Source organism: Chiroxiphia lanceolata, chromosome 33, assembly GCF_009829145.1.
Source record: "Chiroxiphia lanceolata isolate bChiLan1 chromosome 33, bChiLan1.pri, whole genome shotgun sequence".
In the NCBI taxonomy this organism is placed as follows: Eukaryota; Metazoa; Chordata; class Aves; order Passeriformes; family Pipridae; genus Chiroxiphia; species Chiroxiphia lanceolata.
The window spans coordinates 411,569-421,340 of NC_045669.1; the positions used below are offsets into that span (position 1 = coordinate 411,569).

A 9,772-nucleotide genomic window follows, 5' to 3' on the forward strand; every position below is an offset into this window, starting at 1 on the left:
TCCCTTGGAGGTCGTGATGAAACTCCTAATTTAGAATCTAAGATCTCCTCGAGTGTCCAGCACAGCAAATACCCTCAGGGCTTTTGTAGCAGCTGGGGAAAGGACCAGGCTGTTTTCTGAGCAGCCTCTGCTGAGGAGAAGGCAGAAACTGAGCTCCCCAGGCTCTCCAGGAAAACTTCATCTGACAATCTCCCCACAGAAATAGGTAACTAGACTCAAGAGTCACAAAAAGGCAAATTTAGGACCAGCTTACTGAGGCAGAGGCTTGCAGGGCTCTTGGAAGGGCTTCAACGCCGTCGCTTGGCTGCTGGACAGTGGCTTCCAATCTGCTGTTCTCACTTGCAAAGCTTAAGAAGAAATACAGCTCTTTTTCCCAGAAAATCCAATGCCAGACAAACTGTGCTAAGGAACAGAAGCCACAGCAGAAGTGTCCTTCAAAATCCCACTGACTCTCCCCCTGTTTCCACCCAATCCCCCAAAGCCACAGACCCCTCGCTTCACTGGGTTACTCTCTCACTCTTGTGCATCTTCTTCCAGTTGGTTTACAGTCGGATTGGTCTCACAAGATGCCAACAGGAGGTCCTGAAGTTTCTGGGAAGAAGTTATTGCTTCTCCTTTGTTGTCATCCAAGGCAGTCTTCAAGTCAGGAACACAATCCTCAGACTGAAGATGCTTTTCTTCCTCCTCCTGCAGCTGTAAAATCACGGGAAGAATGCACAGTTGTCAGGGGAGCTTTTCCAGAGAGGAGCCAGCTGCTGTTGAAGAACTCAGGTGCTGCATGTCTGTGTGCATCCCCTCGGCCCAAAGAACTGCAATCCATTCAAGTCCCTTCAAAGCTTCACTTCTACTCCCCAATGAACACTGTTTTGTCTGTTTTCAGGATGGATAGGAAGCAACAGGCACCCCCAGGTTTCTCCCTGTGGGGACAGGCTCTCCATACCTCCGTGTCAGCCCTGTCCAGCTCCTCCTGCAAGCGCAGATTATCTTCCTCCAGGTGAGCCTCATGGCTTCCAGGAACCACAAGAACAGTCCTAAAGCATGCAAAATTTCATTGGAAACATGTCTGATCCTGCATCAGTTTTCCCCTGTTTGCTCCCAAAACAGCTCTTCCCCCTTTTCCTACAAACTCTGTGAAAGCAAAGCCAAGTCCATGGAAGCATTGGAGAATTTCTCTTACAAGGGGCCTCCTTAAAGCAGCCTCAGCTACCAGTTCAGGTCATGCTGTTCAGGGCTCCTTGCACTACTTTTCAAAGTCCCCCCAGATGCAGCTGCACAAACTCCCAGGGCAAACCCTTCGACCCCCTGACCATCTCCATGACAGGAAGTTTTCTCCTTCTGTGCTCGGAGCCCCTCGTGTCCCCTGGGACAGTGTTGCTTCTCTTTCCCCCAACGCTTCCCTTCAGAGCACTTAACGCACCAACTCTGCCTTGCCTTAAACCCCCCTGGCCTGCAGAGCAGCCACGCTGCTGAGCTACTGGCAACTTTCCCCGTGGCTCTGGCTCTGTGTGGGGGGAGGGCACCACAGACAAGGCTTTCTTGCAGACCTCAGCGGGCAAAGGACGAGAGTCCCTGAGGTACGAGAGCAGCCAAGTGCAGACCTGCATTTACCAGTCCCACGGGGAACTGCTTCCACGGGACTCCTCCTTCTTTTTCCCAGCTCATTGCCACACCCCTCGTCTGGGTCACACTTGCAGACTACCCAGAACACCCGGGTGCTGTTTTGACAAAGCCCTCACCTTTCCCCCTGGCCTTGAGCAGGCCTGTCAGCTGCTTTGTTCACAAGGCACTCCAGAATCTCCTCATGCTGTTGCAAGGCTGCAAGTTGGAAGGGGGTAAATCCCCACTAAAAGGAGAAAGAATCCCCATTAGAAAGACACAGACAAGTTCTGCAGCTGTTGGAAAGAGCAGCTTCAGCCACATGCCAAGGTTACCTGGTTCTGAGCATCACTCTTGGCATGATGCTCCAGTAACAGCCCTGCTACAGCTGTGTTTTTAGAGAGGACAGCCAGGTGAAGGGCAGTGCCTCAGTCCGCAGGGATAGGGGAAATTTGGACCGAGCACTGCAGTTAGGGTTCGGACGCAGTTGAGGTCTCGTGATGCAATGCCAGTTTATTCAAGGGAAACAAGGGTTTAAAAAACCGCGGTTTGAGGGGTGGATGCTAAGCCAGGGAGGTGCAAGAGATTGACAGCTTAGGGAAAGATGTGGTAGGGGGACAGGGGAGAGATGGGTGGAACTCTCGAGTATCAGAAGGGGCTGACTAATGGTGGCTCTCTCTGCACTGTGATAGCTACAGCTTATCAGTAACAGAGGCATGGGAAAACAGGGGAGAAGAAGAGAGAAACAGCTTTCAAAAGGGAAACCTGAGGGAGAAATAGGGACAATATGGGGGTACAGCAGGATCTATAAATTTTGACAATAAACTGGGGTGTACAAGGGTTCATAAGCACACAACAGCAAACTGGGGAAAAACTGCCAGTCTGCTGGGTGGATTATTCAGTGAGTAAAAAGTCCATTCAGACTCCATTAATGCTTTTCCAGGCCACATATCTCTCCCATTCTGTCTTTTCATCCATCGCAGGGCAGTGTTGCTGTCAGCGTCTGCCAGATTGGGGTCAGCACCGTGTTCCAGCAGAACAGCAACACATTCCTCCTGCTCCTGCTGGACTGCCTGGCAACAACACACCAAAAGGGAAAGACTTCCAACTTTTCCATCCCCCTCTGTCACAACGCCCTCAGCTCCTGAGTGCTGGCATAGAAGACCATCTTCAAAGATGAGCTAACAGAGGCTATGCCGTGCCCATTGCAATAGGTGTGTTTCTATGGCCCTGCCCTGCAAGGAATCCTGCCAGACACCTCCCCTTTAACACACCAGCACTAAGCCCCACCTCCAAGCTCAGAAGGCATTCCACACACCTTCATCAGTGGTGTTCTCTTGAAGCTGTCAGCGAGGTTGGGCTGGCTGTTCTTTCTTAGCAGATATCTCACGACATCTGCATGGCCATTGGCTGAAACCAGATGCAGAGGTGTCTTAAAAATTAAACAGACGCTCTTAACCCAGACAGACAAAGGATGAGCCCAAGTTGTGTCTCTACCCAGTACCCTGGGGAGCCTGCCCGCACTCTGCTCCTTCTGCTCCTGCTGCTGCTGCTGCTGCTGCAACCCTGCCCTGATCAGCCAGAGGGCAGAAGAGAACAGGTGAGGGCTGAGCAGCTGCACAACAGCCCTGCAGAGAGACCAGGGCCAAGCGGCAGGTGGGCAACACGCGTTTGCAACAGCGCTGGAGCCCGGTCGGCAGCTCCGAGCAGTGAAAAGCTCAAGAGTTCCCTCTCCCAGCTGACAGGGCAAATGTCACTTTTCAAGCCTTGTCCCTAAGAGAGGGCTGCCGAGGAGTACTGCAGCTTGGCTCAGCCTTCCTTTTTGTCCCCACGGAGGCGAGGACCCCCGCCCCCATCTCCTTCTCGGCTTCCCCACGCGGGTCCGGGACCGCTCTCTCCAGCCCCTCTTCCCGCGGGGTGACTGCCGGAGCCCACAGCGCCCCCTGCCGACCACGACCAGGTACTGCAGGTCCTGCACCTTCCAGTGACCCCACAGCGCCCCCTGCAGGCCACAACAGGGCGCTGCAGACCCTGCCCCTTCCAGTGACCCAACATCATCCCCGGCAGGCCACAGTTAGGACTGTGCTAACGGACAGACGAGTATCCATTTAGACTCGCTGTTGTTATTGTTGTTTCTTGTTACTGTTTTTGCCAACATACATATATCTTCTAATAAAGGATTGTTATTTCTTCTGGTTTTCCACATTTTCCTCGAGTAAAGCCCCTTAATTTGACATTACAATTGCAGAGAGAGAGGAGTTTGGTCTACCTCATAGCTCATCCTCTTTAGCAAACAGTCCAGTCTCACTCTGACTGCGACACACAGTCTGCGATTTGTTAATGGCCAGTATACCCCATGAATGTGGCAGAGGAGGGGGTAAACCCTCTGTGACAGTGAACAAAGGAGCTACCTATTGGTGCCCTAGTTCAAACCCAGGAAAGTCCTATTGCAATTATCCTGGACATTATTATTGTGGATATTGGGGTTGCAAAACCATTGCTACTGCATGGAGGTCAGAAACGCCAGACAGGTATTTGAAAGTACAGTGGGGACCTCCACACTGTAAACCCCCAGCACTTGGAGGTCTGGTAACGCCTTATGAACCATCTAATTGTGAATTTTTGCAAGTGCAGGTTATGAATCATAAAGACCGAGTGTGGTTAACCGGAAAAACTTGGGGTGTAAGACTAGACAGACTTTCCGCAGACCCGGGTGCACATGTCACAATAAGAAAACAACCAATAGTTGTGCATTCGCAGCTAATAGGACCTAATGTGGAAATAAAGAACTCTAGAGAAAAAGATCAAAGAAAAGAAAAGGTAAATGGGGTTTCCGCTAACCCAGTTCTACAAGACTCTAGGAGTGTCCAAGTTTCTCCTACTGAATTGTCTAAAGAAATAAAGGTATCACAAGAGGGAACAGAATCATTGTTGAACCTGGTGGAAGCCTCTTACAGAGCTTTAAACCACACTGAACCTGATATGACAGAGTCCTGCTGGTTGTGTTACGACATCAGACCTCCTTTTTAGGAAGGAATAGGGTTGAACCTCACTTTTAATTTGAGCAAGGAGGATAACCCTACTCAGTGCAAGTGGAGTGAGAAGAAAGTAGGACTAACCATGGCACAAGTTAGTGGCCATGGGGCGTGTATTGGAAATGTTCCTTCAGACAGTAATGAATTGTGTGGTACCAAAACACGTAATATCAGTGAGAAAGGACATAAATGGGCAATACCAAATTATGGTGGGTGTGCTCCAAGACTGGGTTAACTCCGTGTGTGTTTTTACCAACATTTGACAAGAATGATGAATTCTGTGTGCAGATAACTATATTGCCTCGCATGTTATATCATTCTGACGAGTCTGTTCTTAAATTTTGGGAGGTAAATGGTCACAGGATTCAGAAGAGAGAACCAATAAGCATAACAATTGCTATGCTCCTAGGGTTGGGGGCAACAGGAGCGGGAATTACATCCCTGGTGCAACATAGTCAAGGACTGACTGCTTTAAGAGCAGCAGTAGACGAGGATTTGGACAGAATTGAAAAATCTGTCTCATACTTAGAGAAGTCCCTCAATTCTCTCGCTGAGGTGGTTCTGCAAAATAGACGGGGACTAGATTTGCTGTTTTTACAACAGGGAGGTTTATGTGTAGCCCTGGGAGAGGAGTGTTGCTTCTATGCAAACCACTCAGGAATAATTAAAGAATCCATGACTAAGTTGCGTGAAGGGATAATACAAAGAAAGAAGGAAAAGGAACCCTCATCAAACTGCCTAAATGACTGGCATAATCACTTTCCCTGGCTGACTACTGTAGTCGCAACTCTGGCAGGTCCTTTAATAATGTTGTTTGCTATGTTGATTTTTGGCCCATGTGTTCTTAATAAAGTTATGACTTTTGCTAAAAATAGAATTGATACCATACAACTGATGACAGCTAAACAGCAGTATGAAGACATGAGTGGAAAATCCTCTAACGAGGATCAAGCTTCTCTCTTAGAAGTGGCTAGAGAAGCTGTTATTGAATTTGATCAGCAAATTTATGAGGAAATCAGGAGGGGGGAATTGTTATAGGTAATCAGAGTAAATTTGCAGATCAAATGTGATGAGTTAATAAAGTTGTTATATTGGAGTTAATAAGGTTATTATACTGTGTTAAGTGCTTTGCTGTAATCACAAGTTCGAGTGTTGTGTAACCCTTAACCACAAGATCTGTAAGCTGTGGACTGATAAACCACAACGCAATGATGATTTAGCATATTATCTGTTTGCTGTTCTAAAAGCGCCTATTTTTAAGAGTATTAATAGAAAGCAGGATGGAGACAAGCAGGGGGAGGTCAACCACGAGAACCAACCGTCACCCCAGTGGAATTTTCCAGTATCACGGCCTATTGAAACTATTAGCCACCGGACTGTTGGTCGGCAGCCCTCAGCAACAGGACAGGCCCGCGAAAAGAGGAACCAACCTGGAATCAGCTCGTGAAAGAGGAACCAAAGAGGACTTAGCCCGCAAAATCCGGACCAATGGACTAATGACGCGACATTGGGGGAGGTGACTGAAAGAGGGTATAAGAAGTGCTGTTTTCTGCTCCCTTTTGCGGACCGCGGCAGGAACAAGGGGTTTCCTCCGGTCGCCCAGCTAGTCGTTTTTGCTTACTTGTGGCTTTAATAAATCTTTGTTTCCTTGCAACCTAAATTTGGATAGCCTCTATTTATCACACCTGTCACCCTTAGCCAAGCTGTGTTACATATATAAGTTGTTATTTGTCTTGAATAAATGGATTTGGCTGCTGAACCCTCAACCAACTGGGTCCATCTAGGTTTATTACTAATTATATTAATAAACCACCACAGTTGGGTTTGTGGGGGACCCCTAATGACCAAAGAGTGGTCTTGGAAAGGTACTGCCCTGGGTGCAAAAGAAAGACCTAAATAGACCTATACCTTCGTCAACAGCAAGTCGACCAGAAGGATGGGTATTGAGCTTTACAACAATTGGGATAGATTGTTTGCAAAGAACAGAAACCCCTTTTTCACCATCAGTTGGGGACACCCCCTGTAAAAGAATTTTAAGTACAAATTCAGTTTCTGGTAAATATGTTCCCCGAGCTCCCAGGACTTATTGCACAGGCAAAACCACTTCTGACTGTAGATGGATAGAAAGCTGGAAATTGTATCAATGCAAAGCAACAAAAATAAATCCCTTCTCAGGGATAAGGGAAATTTCAAAGGTTTGGGAAAACATAGATAATATCTCTGAAGAATTTTGGAAGGCACTGGATGGCCTTTTCTGGATATGCAGAAAAACAGCATACACTCTCCTCCCAGGAAAAACGACAGGATGCTGTACTCTGGCATTAATACAATCTGGGTTTTTCTTGTTACCTTTAGAGAAGGCAAATGAACTGGGGGTTCTGCTGTATGAAGATTTAAAACAGGAAAAGAGGACAAGTGGAGGAACTCAGAGATGGGGGAAAAGATGAATGGTCTCCTCAAAGAATTCCAGAAACATATGGCCCGGTCACATGGGCATATGATGGGAGCTGGGGTTATCCAACTCCTATTTACATGCTTAATCGGATAACACGATTGCAAGCGGTACTTGAGATAATTACTAATCAAACCACACAGGGTTTGCAGTTACTGGCCCACCAGCAAACCCAGAGGAGAGCAGCCACGTATCAGAACCAGCTGGCACTAGACTACCTCTTGGCAGAGGAAGGAGGGGTTGTGGGAAGTTTAATACTTCAGACTGTTCATAGAATCATAGACACCACAGGACCAGCCCCTCCCAAGCTGTGCCTCTTTGCCAGGACCCCCCAGTGCTCCTGGGCAGGACCACACAAGGTCCTGGCCCCCGTTTCTGCCCAGAGGCACCTTCCCCAAGGACCCCATTGCTTGCCCCTGGCTCCCAGCACATCCCAGTTTAGCCCAGTGTGTCTCTAACCCTGTCTTTCTCCCCAGCCCCCTGTGGTTGAGAAACGTGTGGCTGCATCCCTGGATGGTTGAGGTGAGCAGTGCCTGCAGGGAGAGGGATCAGGACAAGGCCCCTCTCATGTTGCAGTGGACTTTGGGGGTGACATTTTGGGCTCTGTCTTTCAGGACTGGTGGTGACACCCGTGTCCTGTCCCCCTCCAGCACCATGAGGAGATGATCATCCCTGGAAGACCCGCTGATTTCCCTCAGAGCCCAGGGCCATTTCCCCTGAATGATCAATAAATCCCTTCAGCAAAGCTACTCTACTCGATCTTGTGCGTGTGTTCCCATCTCCATGTGTGTGTTCCCTTGGGGTCTCTCTTCCCTACAAACATGGCAAACAAATGTTACCCACATACCAAAATTCAGCAAATACAAATTTGTTCACGTCTCTAGAGACCCTTTTTCAGCTTCTATTTACACCTCCACGCATGTTGGAGAGAAAGCGAAAGATGTTTGCTGCCATTTCACTTGGGTATTTTCTGCCTTAGGAATCCTAAAAAGTATCAAAACAGATAATGGCTGGGGTTATATATCACAGCACAGAGGACAAATGCCCCCAACAGAACCTGGGGGGAGAGGCTGTTTTGAAGGGCTCCACGGCACAGGAAGGCAGCGGGGAGGAAAAGCCCCGGAGATCCCCCAGAGGAGGGGCTCCAAAGCCAGCCCAGGGTGCTCCCGGGAGAAAAGACCCAGCCTGTGCCTGGAAGGTGGCTGGAGCTTGAGCTGGAGCTCCCACTTGGTGGTCCCTGATAGGCCTCCCAGCAGAGAGAAGCCCTTCAGGTTCTTGGAATGTGGGAAGAGTTTCAGCCAGAACAGTGGTAGTTTGAAAAAGGATTTCCCCCTGGAGTTGGAAGGTGGTTAACTCCAGGGGTAGTGTTCTTGGTACTGAGCCAATCAGGCAACCCCCACAAAATTAACATATTACACAGACTGGAAAAGGAGACCTGGTATGTAGCTTGAAGGAGAGGTAGCCATGGAGTGAGACACCACGTGTTAGAGAGTGGGCTGGGGGGCCTTTGCCCCCTCTGGTCCTGGTCGAGGGGCCAGGAGCAGCACAGCAGCTGAGCGGAGCCCCCCCCTGAGGCTGGTGATCGAGGGGAACCCCGAAAGAATAGGGGAGACCCCTGGATTACATTTTCTTTCCCTCTTGCAGTGAGGGGGAGAAAAACGACAGCAGAGACAGCACTCAACAGAGAGCTGTGACTATGAGCTAAGACAGGCTTCTAGCCAAGAAACTGAGCAAAGGAATTTCAGAGAGTAGAAGATGGCATAGACCTAGAGACGTCCGACAGAGAGAGAGAGAGTCTGCAGCTGGAACTAGTTCTAGGGTAAGAACTGATCTACAAGCCCTCAGAACTTTCTGAGCCCGGGGAGGAGGGGTGGAAATCCCCAGAGAAGTCTCCCGAGAGCTTGTCCCCAGGGGCTGGAAACCTTTGAGGGAGCGGAGGATTAAAGACTTTGAGCTTTAACCCCTGTACCTCGTTGTTATAAGTAATCAAAGAGTAAATTCGCAGATCAAATGGAGAAGGGTTAATAAAGTTATAATGTTGTCTTAAGTGTTTTGTTATAATCACAAGTTTAAGTGCTTTGTTATAATCACAAGTTTAAGTGTTGTGTAACAACTAACCACAGGATTTGTCAAGCTGCGGACTAACAAACCACAACGCAATGATGATTCGTCATGTTATCTTCTGCTGTTTTAAAAAGTGCTTGTTCTAAGTATATTAATAGAACACAAGATGGAGACAAGCAGGGGGAGGTCGACCACGAGGATCGAGTTGAGAAACCGTCACCCCAGTGGAAAATTCTAGCATCACGGCCCATAGAGACTATTGACCACTAGACTATTGGCTGATACCCCTCAGCAACAGGACAGGCCTGCGAAAAGAGGAACCAACCTGGAACCAGCCCGCAAAAGAGGAACCAAACAGGACTTAGCCCGCGAAACCAGAGCCAATGGACAGATGACGTGACACTGGGGGGAGGCAGTTGAAAGAGGGTATAAGAAGTGCTATTTGCTGTTCCCTTTTGTGGACCTCTGCAGGAACAAGGGGTTTCCTCCGGTCGCCCGTTTTGCTTATTTGTGGCTTTAATAAATTCTTTTATTCCTTGCAACCTAAATTTCTATAGCCTCTTACTTATCACACTCGTGAATGTCGACTATGGTGATAACGAGCTGTTTCCCTCAAACCCCATAG

At 48.6% G+C, this 9,772-nt stretch overlaps 1 long non-coding RNA gene across 1 annotated transcript; it reads right to left on the bottom strand.

Moving 5' to 3' along the window:
* Positions 1-252: 252 nt before the first annotated feature.
* On the bottom strand, positions 253-2,016 carry LOC116779946. Its single transcript, XR_004354256.1, has 5 exons — positions 1,932-2,016; positions 1,737-1,843; positions 941-1,031; positions 518-693; positions 253-347 (listed from the first exon to the last, which is right to left on the bottom strand). It is a non-coding gene; the product is annotated as an uncharacterized LOC116779946 (long non-coding RNA).
* Between the last annotated feature and the right edge of the window lie 7,756 nt (positions 2,017-9,772).